Source organism: Anas acuta, chromosome 1 (assembly GCF_963932015.1).
Source record: "Anas acuta chromosome 1, bAnaAcu1.1, whole genome shotgun sequence".
NCBI lineage: Eukaryota > Metazoa > Chordata > Aves > Anseriformes > Anatidae > Anas > Anas acuta.
Genome location: NC_088979.1, coordinates 15,540,437 through 15,556,634, shown reverse-complemented (window position 1 = coordinate 15,556,634; position 16,198 = coordinate 15,540,437). Strand labels below are relative to the sequence as shown.

The 16,198-nt window shown below is 38.0% G+C and overlaps 2 long non-coding RNA genes across 2 annotated transcripts in view; one reads left to right on the top strand and one right to left on the bottom strand.

Moving 5' to 3' along the window:
- The window catches only part of LOC137850073 (uncharacterized), a 35,384-nt gene extending 24,993 nt beyond the window's left edge, over positions 1-10,391 (bottom strand). Inside the window, exon 1 of the long non-coding RNA XR_011092239.1 lies at positions 10,097-10,391. This is a non-coding gene — a long non-coding RNA (uncharacterized lncRNA). The remainder of the gene's footprint in view (positions 1-10,096) is intronic.
- LOC137850074 (uncharacterized) overlaps positions 1-14,658 on the top strand; it is a 37,860-nt gene extending 23,202 nt beyond the window's left edge. Inside the window, exons 3-4 of the long non-coding RNA XR_011092240.1 lie at positions 5,596-5,683; positions 13,374-14,658. This is a non-coding gene — a long non-coding RNA (uncharacterized lncRNA). The remainder of the gene's footprint in view (positions 1-5,595; positions 5,684-13,373) is intronic.
- The last annotated feature ends 1,540 nt before the right edge of the window (positions 14,659-16,198 follow it).

Genomic DNA, 16,198 nt, shown 5'->3' with positions numbered 1-16,198 from the left:
CTGCTCTATAATGTTAGGAATACAGACATGGTTCTTGGCAGCTGTTCTCCTTCAGAGTGTTTCATTAACAAGATTATTACTCAAGGACCTCTCTTTTCAAGAACCTACATATGAGGTAGCAAAATGGAACCTCTAGGAGTTTTTGCAATCTCATCACAATTACCACATCAAAGGTAACAAGACAAAGTGAGCTCCCTAGTGTAAACAGCAATTACATTTCTTCTAAATATTTTTTAATGTTTTTCAAACATTTTCCCCTCTTCTCAGTATTTCACAATTTCTAATATATAAAAGCTGTTATTCCCAATCAGCACTTTACACCATTGTTAATGACGCTAATATTTTTTTTTGTTTCCAGTATGGCTTTAGTCCTACATCCCTCAGAAATACTGTGGAATGTCCCTTCACTTAGCCCAGATGGATTAAAAGTTCATAGCTCCCTTACAGCCCTGCAGTCAACAGGAAGCAAATGCCTAAGCATTTGGGTCATAGGTTTCAGCAATACAAGCCAACCCCCAAAGTAAGTGTTATTCAGTGCAAGTAAAGGATGAAGTCCTAATGTCTTCATAGATTGGTCAATTTTGAGAAGCCCTGGAGTAATCAAGATTTTCTTATTTCCCAGTTGAACCCAAAGTATGAGAATTAACCATGATGTTAAAAACATTGGGCCAAATTCTTCTTTAGGACACCAGTACAAATACAATAAAAATTATATCGATTCCAAATTAAGATGAAAATATAAGCCTCCTAATGAAATTCTCATACAAACATCAAAACACAAACAATACTATCATAGCAAAACAGTTTCCTGACTGTTTCTTTGTGTTCCAGAAGTAAACATTTTAACAAACTGAAGTTATCTGTTCAGCTGGGGAAAAATACATGGTATTTGCATGTCATAGAAATGTCATGTAACAGTCATATTTCTTATTATGGCCTATGTAAGTGCACAAGCCACATTACCATATGTCAGCAGAAGACAGAATGCCATTGGGGTCAGATCTATCTGTACTGTCCTGACGACCATCACGAGGCGGATCAGTGACAAGGTGCTCTGAACAAGCAGGCACAGAGGAATTAATCTAAGTGAGAGGCTGTTTCATCAGTTTCTCTGTACCATTAACACAGCATGCTGCTAATTTTGCCAAGGAATTAAAATGACTGTGTTCAAGTGGCTGCTAAATTGATCCAGAAACCTTGCATATCTTCATCCTGTGCACCTTAGGGTATTTAGCATCAACCCTACAAAGTGACCTTTTTCTCCTCAATTGGGTAACCCTACATGAAATGGCTTTAATTTTCTGAGTTGGTGTAAGGACATAGACTGCATCCCTGGTATATTCTCATGATCCTGTTTCATGCCACAGCATGTCTGAAACTACCCTAATGCACAATTTCAGCACTCTCTGTCTTGGTAGGACTGGGCTACAGCTAAGAGCTACCCACCTCATTAACTCAGATAAAATTCGTCATGTTGTCTTAGTAGGGAAAGGTACACAAAGTTATGGTAATCAAGAGATTAGCAAGTGTCTGCAAATGTTATTGCTTTTCTTTTGATCTATGAACAGGATAACCAAAATTCCAAAGTTGTTTGTTTGTTTTCGTTGGTTTTCTTTTAATAAATAAAAGCACTAGAAGGGGATATAAAACCTCAAGCTGAGGACATAAACCTATATTTTATATTAATGTTTTTTGTATGCATGATACTCCTTTGAAATGCATCCTATTTGAGTATTTGCATACAGATGTTTATGTGTGGACTAAACTCCCATTACAAACAGTGGAGGTCTAGGATTCATCAGTTTCCCTCAGATAAGTGTCTGGTGATATTTGAGATGCCTCAGGATACTTAAGACTCCCACCTTGAATCATAGAATCATTAAGGTTATGAAAAGACCCATGGACATCTCCTTGACTGGTATCAAGAGCCAGGTGGGTACAACGGTCAGCATCCCAAGTGATCTGAGTAGGCAGGTAAAATCACACCCAGACTTTGACTGTAACAAGCGCTTAGACACCTCACTCAAATGTAGACAGCTACATTTGGACACCTATATTTAGTGTTTTAGTGGCACTGAGTTTCCTGTTTTCCATGCAAAATCTGTTTGTGAGACTGGATCCTCTGCATTAAGCTCACTAGAGATAGTCAGGAAACGTGACAGCTACCTGATGATGCCATTAGTGAGAATCACCAAGGCGACTTCATATTTGCCACATGTGCTGTGCTGCATGCTTTAACTAATAGATGACTGTGTTCAAAAAATCAATTAATGCAGAGCCAGCTATGAATGGATTAGTAAAAGGTACCAAATACTTTGTTACCAAAATGTAGAGGAGAGGCAATGCGAAGCAGGGGATTCAGGGTATGGCCACACTGCACCACACTGCCTTTCTCATAACTATTATAAAACATCCAGTTTAAGGCTGCTCATCTCTTCAGTGATCCATAAAGTTCAAGTAATTTTTTGTTCTTCATATTCATGAGCTTGCTATTTTTGAGATACTTGCTAGCAATAAATAATGCCAAATTTTAAGGAGATTTTTTTGTTCTTTTAATGCCTGGAACAATCATTTTATAATGTTTGAGGTGAGAGTAGTGTATTAGTCCAGCAGAAAGACCCTGCAATATTAACCAGCAAAGAGAAGAAATTGAAGCCTGTAATGAGGTGAGAAGGTATTTGGAGGAGCCTTGCTTTGAAGTATCTTTCCAAAGCACAGCTGTGGTGCCCATTGGCACAAAGCAGCTACCCCTGAAGCTTGTGAATTCCAGGCAGGTGGGCAGGCAGACAGGTCTGGGATATTGGGGTTAAGTGTGCACAGGAAGTGAGTTAGGGTACCAACCTCAGACTCTCATTGGGGATTACCATAAATTGGAAATATGGCCCACAAAGCCTGGAGATTTACAGCTAAAAAGGGATATCTGAATTTTGTACATCACTTGATGACATTAAAGCCTTTCTGCAACACGCTGTCTTACCAAAAGTAGTATATACATTTTTAATACTCTGTAAGATACTTTTTATATTTTTCTTTGTTGCAGATTGAAAAAAAAAAAAAGAAAAAAAGAAAAAAAAAAAGTCATTGTAATCTTTAATATAATTTTACTTTCAAAGACCAATCAATTGGGTTTGCTTTTCCCAAAAAAACTAAATAAATAAATAAATAAATCAATGAAAGGTGACATTTTACTATGGACTCTTTTTCTTCTGGAAGAACTTACATTTCCAAAGGAAAACTATCTCTCTTAAACTTTATGATCAGTTCTTGAATTTTACAAGAATGCGTCAGAGCATTAATGTCACTGCCCAAAGAAATATGTTAGAAAATAAAAAGTCTTTGGCATATCAGCTACAGTCCTGAGGCAGAAAAATAGATTTTCTTGCAACAGAAAGCTGTCAGTGATAAGAAATTAACTGTGCCATTTCTTGAAGTAAATCTTACTACATTACAGCCTTCAAAAGCTCTTGACTTAACTAGCTAATCAGTTGTGGGCATTTGAATGTTTTATATAAGACTATACTTTCCTATGAGACTCATGGATTTTGTAGTTATAGTAATTAATGCATTTATTGATGTCCAATAGCTTAAGAATTTGTATCTGTTTTAGTAATTCTTCAACTATTAGTGTTAAGTTTCTATCACATAATACAGTTTCTTTTCAGCCCTTAGCTTTAAAAATGATTCCAATACGTTGCAAGTTATGTTACAACAGTTTTAACTTTTTCTCTTTATTCTAGGCAAGTAAAGCACTCCAAAGCTGTTATCTTCAGGACTGTATTTCCCAGAAATAACTTTATCCTGTTGCTTGCATACAACTTAGTGGGAAACATCATTCTGTTCCTCCCATTGTTGGGTCGTATCTCTGCCTCTTGGGAAAAACCTTTTGTAAAACAACACAGGTGGAGGACTCAACCCTGGAATAGTGCCCTGGAGCAGCATGTTACCTTTCTTCCCTTCGGCAATGATGGGCTGTTTTAAAACTGTCAAAGTCTCATTCTCACTTCCAGCTGAGCTAGAAGAGGACATTTCACAATGTGCCAGCTGGTGTATGTCTTGGTAAGCTCGAAAAAACAGTTAGAGGCCAGCTCAGAGAGCCTTCGCTTACAGCTACAACTCCTTGCAGCCTGCTCACAGTCCAAAAATACCTTGGAGTTTGATAACTAATATTAATACAATCTACAGAAAGGATCATTGAGTGAGGAAGACACATTAAATTGTTTCATTCTTGGGATTTTGGTAATTTATTACTCAGTATAAAAGCAGAGCTCATAATAAGTATGGTTCATAATGAATAGTTTGATCTGTTCTATTCATATCAGTGACTGGTGTGACTTCAGTTCAATTTATATACATTATAGCTGTTTCAATAAGCACAAAACCACGAAGAGTTTCCTGTGCTGTACCAAAGAGTCTAGTTCTGTAAAATAAGGACTCATGGTAGCAATCGCAGTGATTCCAGCAGGATTTCCTGAAACAATGATGGCTTGTATGACGAGGTTTTAAGGGTAAACCCATGACTTCAGTTTGGCTGCCACTGACGATTTCCCTCTCAATAATTCATAGACAGTCTGACAGAGAGATCCAAATATATTTTCTTTACCTCCCCAGGGATAAAAGCTTAATGATGTACACTATTTTTACAACCTTTTCTAAATAAATAGTTTGATATGCTCACATTCTTCTTTTGGACAGCAACACAGACGTATGATTGGCACATATTTTTCTGTTTCTACAGTTTTTGCCTTGCTTTTCATTCACCTAGCCCTCTGTGTCCCAGACCTTCATAGCTTTCCAATAGGTAACTTTACGTCAGCATCTGATGGATACAAAACCTACTCTAGATCACTATTTCCCAAGACATTTGTTCCTGGACAAAGGCAGCCAAGTCCAAGTACCTACTCTAAAGGAAGTAAAACAACTTCAACCTTTAAAGGTGTTTGTCCCACATATTGCATAACACATACGCAATACATATGTCCCACATATTACATAACAGAGGTCCAAGAAATTCTTTCTTAAACAATACAACTCTAAGATAAGTGAGTTAATCTAAAGACAGTACCACTTGTATTTTTTCCTGCAAATGAAAAGTGGTATGAAATATCCAAGTCCAGGTAGGACAAAATCAGGGTACTAAAAAGAGGTAGCCTGGATTTTGTCCTTTCTGCATTGAGATGACAAAGCCAATTCATTCAAAATATGTAGGAGGAGAAGAACAGAAAGACAAATGTTTGTGTTTTGAGCAGCCATGAAGTGATTCCAAAGCATCTGATTTACTCACCTTACATTAAACTCAAAGAGGCAAAGAATTTCTTCTGACATCTCCTCTCACCTCTCAAGGAAGTGGAAAAAGAGTTTTTTTTGCAGCAAAATGTTAAAAGGGGGTATTCAGGACCAGGTTTGGTGATGCCCTAGCTAGAAACAGGCTGCTGGGCTGGAGGGATAGAGCAACCTATGCTGGCTGAAGGACACTAGTTTCTCCTCCAGGCTTCTCATCCCATCTGATTGCTTCCTCCCTTTGGAGAGGTCTCCCGTGGTCAGGGAAGGTATTTTTTTACCACATCACTACGTTTTGCCTTGCTTTCCTTTTTGCAGGCTCTGTAGGTCTGGGTTGGAGGTGTACGTGGCCTCTGCCAACAACACCAAGGTTGAGCACTCCTGACACCTTGCAGATTGATCAAAGGTAAGATCAAGGTCACTTTATTTTCAGGAGGCCTTTGCTGTTCACTTTGAGGGAGTCAAGATTTTACCCTAGGAGAACACAGATCTGATTACATACATAATATTATAATAATATTTATATATATATATATATAATTCCTGCATAATTTCAGGTTTATTTCCTTCTTACATCACTGGTTTTATTTATTTATTTATTTGTACTTTTTCAACATAGTGCCCAGTCTGTCCTTGCCTTTTGGTGTCCAGAGAGATGTAGTCTGATTCCTAATGTTCTCAGCTTTTTATTTCTTCAGTGAGGATATTTAAAATCAGAAGATTAGCCCAAATGCTAAGAGAAGCATAAGGAGCAGCTTCAGGGTTCAGAGCAGATTTAGTTTTTGATAAATTGTTTGCCTTTGTAATGGTCAGAAGAATATCATAGTGGTCTAATGGAATTCAGTCTTACCCTTGATGTCCTCATATATACTTGATGCATAGTCAACTTCCTTTATATTTAAAATATCAAATTACATATTGTGCTTTTTTTTTAAAAAAAAAAAAAAAAGTGATCATGAGTTGTCAGTGTGCAAAGATTTTTCAGATAGGACCTCATGGCAGTGCTGCTCTCTGCTGTTGGAAATTTTGTTTAGAATCATGTTCTCCAGTTTTATTTTTCAAGGTTAAATTGACCTTCAAAAGACTGTTAGCTGTCCTTTTTTGACCATTTGACCAGAGGCTTTTACTCTCTCTGGACAAGCAGAAATCCCCAAAATGTTCCTTTTCCATGATGGACTTTTCAGGTGTCTTTTCTGAGAAGTTCTGCCTTAAAATTTGATTACTTGCCTTCCTAGATAAAAAAACAGTGTCTGGATGCTAATAGTGGAATTGCTAATGTTGACACCAGCCTCCTTGTCACTTCTGAAATGTATTCAGCTAATCGTGCCTTTTTGGTTAATACACTTACATGGAACTAATAACATAATCAAATTAAAACACTGAGAGGTTCCATGTAATAAAATATATCCTGCCTCACTGTGTTTTTAGTCTGACCTTGACAGTGAGTTTTCTGCTTAAATCAATTAGTTAGATGGCTACTGTTCCCTCTAGAAATTAAGTTCTCTTTTGTGATCCGAGGGGTGTGTGAAATATTGTTTCGGCATTTTGTCAGACTTTGTAAATCATTGCCACACTGTGCTTTTTCTTTTTTTTCCAGCATACTGGTGTAAGGACAAACACCCAGCGCAGATGGGAGTGAGGTGGGCTGCTAGGTGAAGTGGGTAGGATCTATGTGAACAGCTATGAGAAAACTAAAGTAATAATGAAACAGGACATCTAAACCTCAGGAAAGGCACAGATGCATCCACTTAACCAAAATGAGAACCTGAGACATGACTAAGGACAGAAAAAATACAACTTTCCCTGTAGAAGTGTTCTTTAAGCCAAAAATCCAAAATTATTATATTGGCTAAAAAACAAACAAACAATGCATTATAACTTGTGAAGTTTCTTACAGCTACTCAAGGCCATTGCAGTGAAATCATTCACAGACCTCTTTTCTTCAACAGTCTTAAAATTTTTGCCATAGTTTCTGTGGAGCACCATGAGGGAAGACACTCCCTCACAGACCTCACAACGTGGCAGTCTCTAAGCTGGTGAGGCTGTGGGGGAATGCAGATAGGGATATCTAAAGACATTCTCTTCTTTTATGCAATATATCTTGAAGCTCCCATTTGCTTTCTGCTTATTTTTAAGCTGGTATTTTCCATTTTCTTTGGCAGCTGCCACTACTTGCAGCTAAGAAAAATTTATTTTAGGCATCAAAGAAGCTATATGTCCACACAGATAGCTCTATAAGTTAAACTCAATTCTCTACGTTCTTTCAGAGGAATGTGCAAAACATTCATTGTCATAAAGGACATCCACTAGAAAATTAGATTTATGAAGCATCAAGCTTCAAACTAAACCTTCAAACTGTGATATTTTAGAAAATCCCCAGGCTGGACACAGAAGTCAAGAAGTACCTTTACACTGCAAAACTTAGGGCTAAGATAGAACATCTCATTCATTTCTTCTCTCTTTTTAAACCTTTTTATTTTTGGAGTAGCTCCTAATGTGTGACCCCATCATCTAATGTTACATAACCTGAAACAAACCCTTTGTTATATTGATTGTCTCAAGCCAAAGACATGAGGAGTATTTCTGCTGTTGGATCTGCAAGGTGAATGACCTTTTTCCTTTCCTGTGCTGAATTTCTGATACAGCTGGTGCAAACTCAGTACAGATAGTAGAACAGCAATCTGTTCTTACAGAAAAGAGCAAAAAATGCTGAGAGAGGAAGACCATTTTTCTTATCGTTATTTTACATGAAGATGCTATGATAGTAACAGCAGGATATGTTAACATGCACAAAGATTCCAACCTCTTTAGAATCTAACCCTTTATAGAAACATTTTTTGAAAGATGCTTTTCACCACTGAGCCTTTTTGAAAAATCTTTAGAAAGGAAATCTAAGAGAGAGTTTGATCATGCATTTCAGAGACTGCTAGTCTGAGCAGAATTCCATATGCTGCTATTTCAAAAAGGCAATAAAATCCAGTTCATATTTCCCATTTTTCATTAAAAATATATAGAAACAAATGACACTGGAGAGTCATATAAAGGATTCTGCCATTCTGCCATTGCATTCTGCCAGTGAAAATTTCTTTCTTTTTTTTTTTTTTTTCCTCCCCACCACTTATTCTGTATAGGCCATATATTTTACAGAAAATAATTTTGAAATATGTCAGTTCTTATAAAATTTATGAAGATTTTTCATATCCTTTTTCATATCCAAACAGATGTACCTGCTACCATGGGTCTGTGTAGGTACACCTCTGAGAGTGGGAGACCAAAAAAAAATATAATCTAACCAACATGCTTTAAAAATTGTAAACATCTATCAAAAGCTTGGGTTTTGCAAGTAACATACACATTTAACTTTATTACTGACTTACATGAGATAATTATAGCATCAGGAAGTTTTTCAGATATTTCATTATAGAGGAAACAATCAGAAAGTTAAAATCTGTGATACAGGCAAACATTGACTAGCATTGTTAGAGTGTTCACAATCTGCAGCAGTGCTGGACTAGTTCATACTTCACATTGCTGTGGTTAGTGTTGGAACACAGTGACTGAACAAAACAGCCTAAAACTAAAGCTGAACATAATGACAAAATCTTTTTCATGTGAGCCTGGAGTCTCTGGAGAGGCCAACGTGGCAAAATTTTATGAAAGACAGGATACCCTACACCATTGCTCACCAAAAGGATTTCAGTTCCTTTCAGAATTTCCACAACTTCATAAATGTGCTTTATGGAGTTTGTTTGATTGATTGCTTTGTTTTAGTTTTATTCAGAGATTTGCTTTGCAGCCTGGCAATTTATGATTACCACAAAAAGTACTAACCAACTACTTGGTTTTTAGTATAGTTCCTGGCTGAGGACCTCTTACTGCAAATACTCATACTTCTGTTGTCCCATTTGGCATATAAATAGCAAGTTACTCAGCTCCTTGGACAACGAAGATGTTCACAAAATCATACACCAAGAGTCTGTTTTCCCAGGCCTTATGAATGATTTGAACTTCAAGAATAAAATTTTTAAAAAAAATCTAAACATCCTAAAAGAAACTCTGAAGGCAAGATGACCCTCACTTTACCTTACAGATGCTGCTGCCTCTGCACTAGGTAGGTCATCCATACTATATATATATATATATATATATATATCACATGCAATTATTTTTTTTAGAGAAACATATAGATACTTCCAAGATTAATCACAGATTGGGCTGAGTATTCGTCTATGTCCAAAGATAACCCTGCCCCCTCACTCCCAAATTTCACATGTATATTATTAACACAGACAGATTGTTCAATCAGAAATATTATTCCCATGAGAACTCAAGCAGAATTGACTGCACAAAGCTAGGAGTAAAAAACAGCTGTCCTCTAGCACAGGCTTGTGCCTGCATCACAAAATTATCTTCCCTCTTTGACACTGGATTTGAGGTGAAGTGGCCGCTGCTGTGCTGTCAAGCTCTGATTAATTACCTTGTGAATTTTGTAATTCCAGGGGCTTGAGTAAGTTTGTGTAATTTGTACATAGTGTACCTAGTAAATAAAGAGTACACTGAGCTCATGAACAGGCTCCTGTTATTGTTGCACAAAGCTATCTAAACAGAGTGCTTGTTTTTCAGTTCAGCATTGTTAATGCCTTCTCTATTATTGTGCAGTGCAAGGAACAGAATGCCTTTATCTCTCTTGTTGGCTGCAGGCTTTCAGCGGAGTTTGAACACATACTCTGCTCTGCCAGTACAATCTGGTTTGAAACTTGCTGCAAACAATCACAGGTTGAAAAATGTTTTTAAAAACAAACTTGATACATCAACCAACCTGACTCATCAACAAACCAGTTTCCAGATAGGACTTGTTGGTCTTTGCTTTCCGTCACAGATGTTGGAGTCAGATCTCCCTCTGCTGCAACGTCTTCTGTGTCTCTGTATAGATACTCCAAGGTCACCTTTTCAAACACATCCCAGTATTGCTCTCCTCCCAGTCCTCCCCACCACCCAGAAAGCCTGGTGTCCTTGCCCTGTCCCCCAGCATGCCATCTCCATTAATGCAGCACTGGAGAAGTGGCCCTGATGGATGAGTGGATCAGCAAGGCCAAAACATCTTTGTACCCACCAAGCACTGACCTCCTGAGGACACACAGGCTAGATGGAAAGCTCTCTGTGTGGCTCAGGAAGGATGAAAGGAAAAAATCCTACCAGTCTAGCTAGAGAAGAGTGGGGGAAGATGCACAAATTATTTGGGGTTAAAAAATAGAAAATTAAAAATATGTACCCCACCTCCACCCCCCCAAAACTCTTCCTGGACACTTTTCTGTTGAAGATCATCTGGATTCAAAGGCTGATCTTTCACTTGTCTTGCACCCTGGTGAGGGGCCTTGTGTTGCTCTGATGGGTATGTAAAAGTAAGTGGTATCAGCACAAACCTGGAGTGACTCTGTCAGTACCAGCAGTATATGTGAAAACACACATTGAACTCATTTTAACCTAACTATGACCCTGTCTCTTTTCAATAGAAGCTCTCTCTGCTTAATGAGTGCCTAAAGAATTCTCCAACAAGCCAAGTGACTGCTTAACCAGGCAAAAGGCATAGAATTAAATACCAGTGGACATTTTTCCACAGGCCACAAGCATAAACATCCCACTACCTACTCTGAATTATATACTTTAATTCTGTATGCATTTGGTGAGTCTCTGTTGTAAAGACTAGGAATTGTACTGGTAGCATGATGCTCCTGAATAGCCTAGAAGCTGTCTTCCATTTCTGTATTGGTGACAAGAGCACTCAGTGGGCTGAGGTGCATTTTACAGCTTTGCATATTGTAACTTCAGACTTAATTTATCACTTCAGATACACATGAATGAGGACAGAAGACAGAATTGTAGTAGAAAGCTCTTGCAGCCTTAACTTGTGCTTAACAGGCTTGATTGCGAAAGAGAAATGCAAATGGCCTGAAGAACACTATTTAGCAAATAAGAGATGAAGTAGGAGTGATGATTTTCTCTTGGTTTGCTAAGGAAAAAAAAAAAAATCCATGACTGTATTCCTGTATATTTCTTTCCTAGTACTGGCAGGCTGTGTGGGGGACTCAGGTCAATAACCGTGAACTTGTAATAACTCTACATCATGGGTGACTACCATCTTTCACCTTGATGATAGATTACAGAAGGTGATTACAGAATCAGGCCCAAACAATTTTAAGTATAATTTCCTTTCAAATTCTAATGCTTTAATCCACAGACATTGATCAAACAGCTTGACAAGCTCCACATTTGAGATAAAGGCTATGGACTTTCAAGGGAACTTTCTCCCTCTAAAGTTTCAGAGGTGAGATTCATAGTTACATGCATATTTCAAAGGGAGGGAAAAGTCTGAAGGTATCTTTTGAAAATTAAAAGTTTGGCTTACTTCCTCCCACATGGTAAGATTAGATGTTTTATTTGTTTCCATGTGACTTCTAACACACCTTGATACAAGAATTCTGGACTAATTCTCTGTGCTTTTTTACTTACACAAAAACTAAAAGTGATTTCATAAAAAACCTTTTTTTGTCTCTCTCTCTCTTTTTTTTTTTTTTCTTCTGTTTCATCCTATACACTTTGAGCTGAAATCCTTAAAGAGCCAGCTGTCAAATAGTTTGAGATTACAACATAGGCTGTTAGAGCAAATAAGCAAATCAAATGAAATGAGAAAAGTGCATAAATCCCTATTATTTACATTGTTTTTTATACCCCATTATTTTCTACTTGTTTGGCATGACTTTGTTGTTGTTACATATGTTTATTCCTCACCTGAGCAGCTACAGGCTTCTGTCCTTCAGCAAGTGCTCTGGTATCGGCTGAGATTTACCTGATTCACTCTGGATGTCTGCAGTGCATGTCTCCACATCTGAACTAGCCATCACAGTTCTTTTATAGTCAGTAGACATCTGGTTAATGCAGTCAGTGGAGTTTAGATGCAATTCCTGTCTGCTGAGGTAGTCAATAAACTTTCCTTAACTAGAACTTTCCTATTAAAGGAGAGCAGGAATGTTATGTTTAAGATATACATGTAGATCCCCAATACACAAACACATTGGCCTAAGTTTAGATGTCATTTTAGGTGTTGTGGTATTTTCCCTGCAGCTTCTACAGCCATTTCAGAGAGGTGCAAAACTGAGATAGCAGCAGTATGGAGATGTTCATGACAGTGTACAATGGCTTCAAACAACCACAGACACCTTTGATCATGCAACTGCATCTAGACCCTAAAGTCAGGTGAGATGAATCCCTTCTATATGGACAGGAGAAAAAGTGAAAATGCACATGGCTTCAGTTTATGCAGCTTATCAGTTTATGCACACAGAGTCTTCATGTCTCACACAGACCTGAGCCTGTGCCACGGTGCCAATTTCTGGAAATGCCCATAAAAATGTAGTGGAAATGCTTTTGAATGTGTTTCTGGGTTTTGTGATTGTCTTTAGCTATATGCATAGTGCTGGATTACCTGCAAGACATAGTTATGAAAGGATTTGTGTTGTCTTTGGCTGTGTACAGCCCTCAGAGACTGCCACTGGCTTCAGTACCATCTCATCAGAACAAGGCAGGCAAGAGAGGAGGAGAAACAGAGGCATCAAGATACATGATGGATCCAAAAGTCAAGTATTATGTCATCAGTCAAAAAAAAAAAAAGGCTTTCCTGAGTCTAATCTGAGGCCCAGGCTCTGAGCCACACAGCTTGTTCCTACCTCTTTTCTACCAGTTTCCTACCCTTACCCTTTTCCTGTCCACTCACATATATACAGTGAAACAGGAACAGAGATTTAAGCCCATTCTTTTCATTTTTCTAACTTTCTTTCCTGGCGCTGGCTTTACACATACACCCACTTCTTGTTTCCAGGCTGGGACATATTCCTTGAGAAGCCAGCCAGTTCTCCCTCTGTGCTGAGCCCTTCCTGGCTGCCTGCTGCTGTGTTTGTCTGTTAATCACACTCTTCCCTGCTGTGAGTCCCAGCAGGCTCACTGCTGACACAGATTTTCACGTTTTCTATATTGGATAATTACATGGAAGGGCTTCACAAAACCAAAATTGCCTTTCTGTAAGGATCTTGTTTTTACAGGGTGCTGCAGCAAGAGCTGGACTTCCAGCCATGGACCCACAGAAAAAAACACCAAGCCCTTTTCCCCTGCCCTTTGGCAACCTGAACTCCTCCTGCTGAGCACCGGGCAGACTCCCACTGCTCAAGATCATCCCCCAGCAAACCTTGATAAGGCACCCTCAGACACACTCTGCTCCCTCTCTACCTGAAAAGAAACCTGACTGCTTGAGTGAAAAAGAGAAATTCACCCAAGCACTGGAAAACCGTTCATTGGAAACCTCCAGAAGCACCCAAAATGGAACTTCAACCCCTCTCTCCAAATTTTGATGTCACTCATTGTCACAACTGATCTCATTACTGAGGCAATGCAGGCAGATGAGAATTTCCTCAGAATTAACGTTATAGAACACGGTAAAACATTGACAGTTTGATACTAAAGGACCTTAAGCAGGTTTATATTCCTAGATTTACCCATGACCCCTAATCTGCACAGACTGTGTGATGTACAAAAATTTATGGAAAAAAAGGGGGGGAATATTAGGGTTGGGTTACTCCAGAGAATTTCCCATCCCACCACAGTATTAAGAAGAACAAAACTAAATAGGACAGAGAACTTTTTTTTTTTTTTTTTTTTTTTTGACTATGCTTATGCAAAGGCATGGAGCATCCAAAGGAAAAGAGGGCTATCGTATTTGTTTTCAGAATTAACCTCAGCTGCTGAGTGCACTTTGGAAGTGCAAGGAACAACAGAGGACAATATTGAGCTCTATCTGGAAGCAAAACAGGAATAAGAGCTTGGAAGATGTCGAAAAGTTTTGTAGCCACCTCCACTGCACATCTCACGCAAAACATGACCTCTGGATGTGCACAGCCTCCCCAGTAATGCACTAAATGGATCTGAGCCAAAAACTTTCAGTCCCGGAGGCAGAAGGCTATCTACTAAGTCACAGTGACACCAACGTCCTTCATCAGGACCCAGGATGTTAAAGGCAGGGACTGTTCTCCTCCAAAGTGCACTGCACTCCATTCTTAAATGTTTCCCATTACCTCAATCTACCATTTCCTAATCTTTTCTGTCATTTATAAAGACTTTTCAGGTTTGTTATTTCTGTGCATTTTAGCGAATTTCCAATGAAGACAATTTTGTTTGGCACAACAGAATACACACATATGCAATGTAAATTGTGGTCAGTGGGTGTAAGGAATATCAGCAGGTCACTTGACTGATAAATTTAAAAAATCTTGCTCTTAAATAATTCTCTATTGTGTTATGCTTAATAGAGTAGATTCAGACTTCATGTTTAAGATACAGGAACAATATTAAAAAGGTGGCAAAATAAGAACATGTGAGAAATACACTGAATTTTGTATAAATAAAAAAATTAAAATTAAAAACTACTTGCCCTCCTCCTGTAGCTGCCTTCAATGTGTCAGCTGTTTGAACAAGCTGTGTGGTTTTGAATTATCATTCAAGCACCCCTTCTTTCCCCGCTGTTTGCAACACTGAGCTTTTCCTGCCCAGCTGTCAGATCAACAAGGAGTCAGAAGGCCACGGCTGAAGTCAACAAAAACTGAGCTCTTACGCCAGAGCTCCTCTATTTCAGCATTTCTTAATATACACGTCACATAGTTATGATGCAAATAAATAAATAAATAATAATAATAATAATAATACAATGGGTATCACAGAAGTAATAACTCTTATGTAATCTAAGATTACGTACATTCAGAAAGATGATTATGGTGCTTGTTCTCACTGTATTACTCACTGTTATATGAGTAATGCACTTTAACAGCTATAATGCACACAGGGAGACTCACCCCTATCTCTGTTTTATGAAAATTCTACTTTCTGTTTCCAGGGGTTTTGTTTGTTTGTTTTCTGCAGATGTCTCAAGTGAACCACATTGACCAAATTGCTCCATTTCATTCTGAATGATTCAAGAAAAATCCAATTTTTCAGTTTTCTTCTTTGCAACTAGTTAGGAAGGCAGTATTTGGTTGTCTAAACTGCTTCCTCTCCACCTCCCATTTGTTTCTGTTCTGCATAGATTTTTGTATTGCTGCTAAACCAGAAAAAGTGGGCTTTTTTGTACCGTTCTACTCTTTAGTTAATGAGTGAAGCATATGAATTAATGAGCTTAAGATGCAGCAGGGAGACTTCAGATGTGGGCAGAAATGAAACCAAAAGAAGAGACAGTCAAGCTAAGAAGATATTGGATAAAATGCCAGTAGGATGCAGACTTATGTTTGTAGCTGAATCTCTTCCAGCTATGTTTTTCTTCACCCACCTGGACTTAATTTCTGTTCACAGTTTATGTTCATGGCAAAACAAATTTCAATTTCATGCATCTGAACTTGCTTCTATAACTGTTTATTTGATAAGTGCTTGCACGCTTATCCAATCAAAGAACAAATACAACCTTATATCATTTTCTTTTGGTCTATAAAATTAAATGGCACAGCCTAAATAACCAAGATGAACTACTTTCTAATCCCCAGTCTTGATATATTTTGAGTTAGGTATGTTAAAGTGACAAATGAATACAGTGAAATAAGATGTCCAGAGAAGTCGTGAGGGAAAAAAAAAAAAAAAAAAAAGGAAGTTGGAAGTTGGCTAATATTATATAAATCGAGAGCAAATGACTTGTCCCTTTTTCATAAAATCTATGAGCTAAAAGCTCAGCTATTCATACTCACCACAGAAACACTCTAATACCATACAGTTAAGGCTGAACTATACAGCAACCCTTTATGAATGCTTCAGCCACTATAGATGATAGTACAGAAGTCCTTCAATAAAGTCCTTTTAATATAAGCTTTTGGGGCACTAAAAAACATGTAAG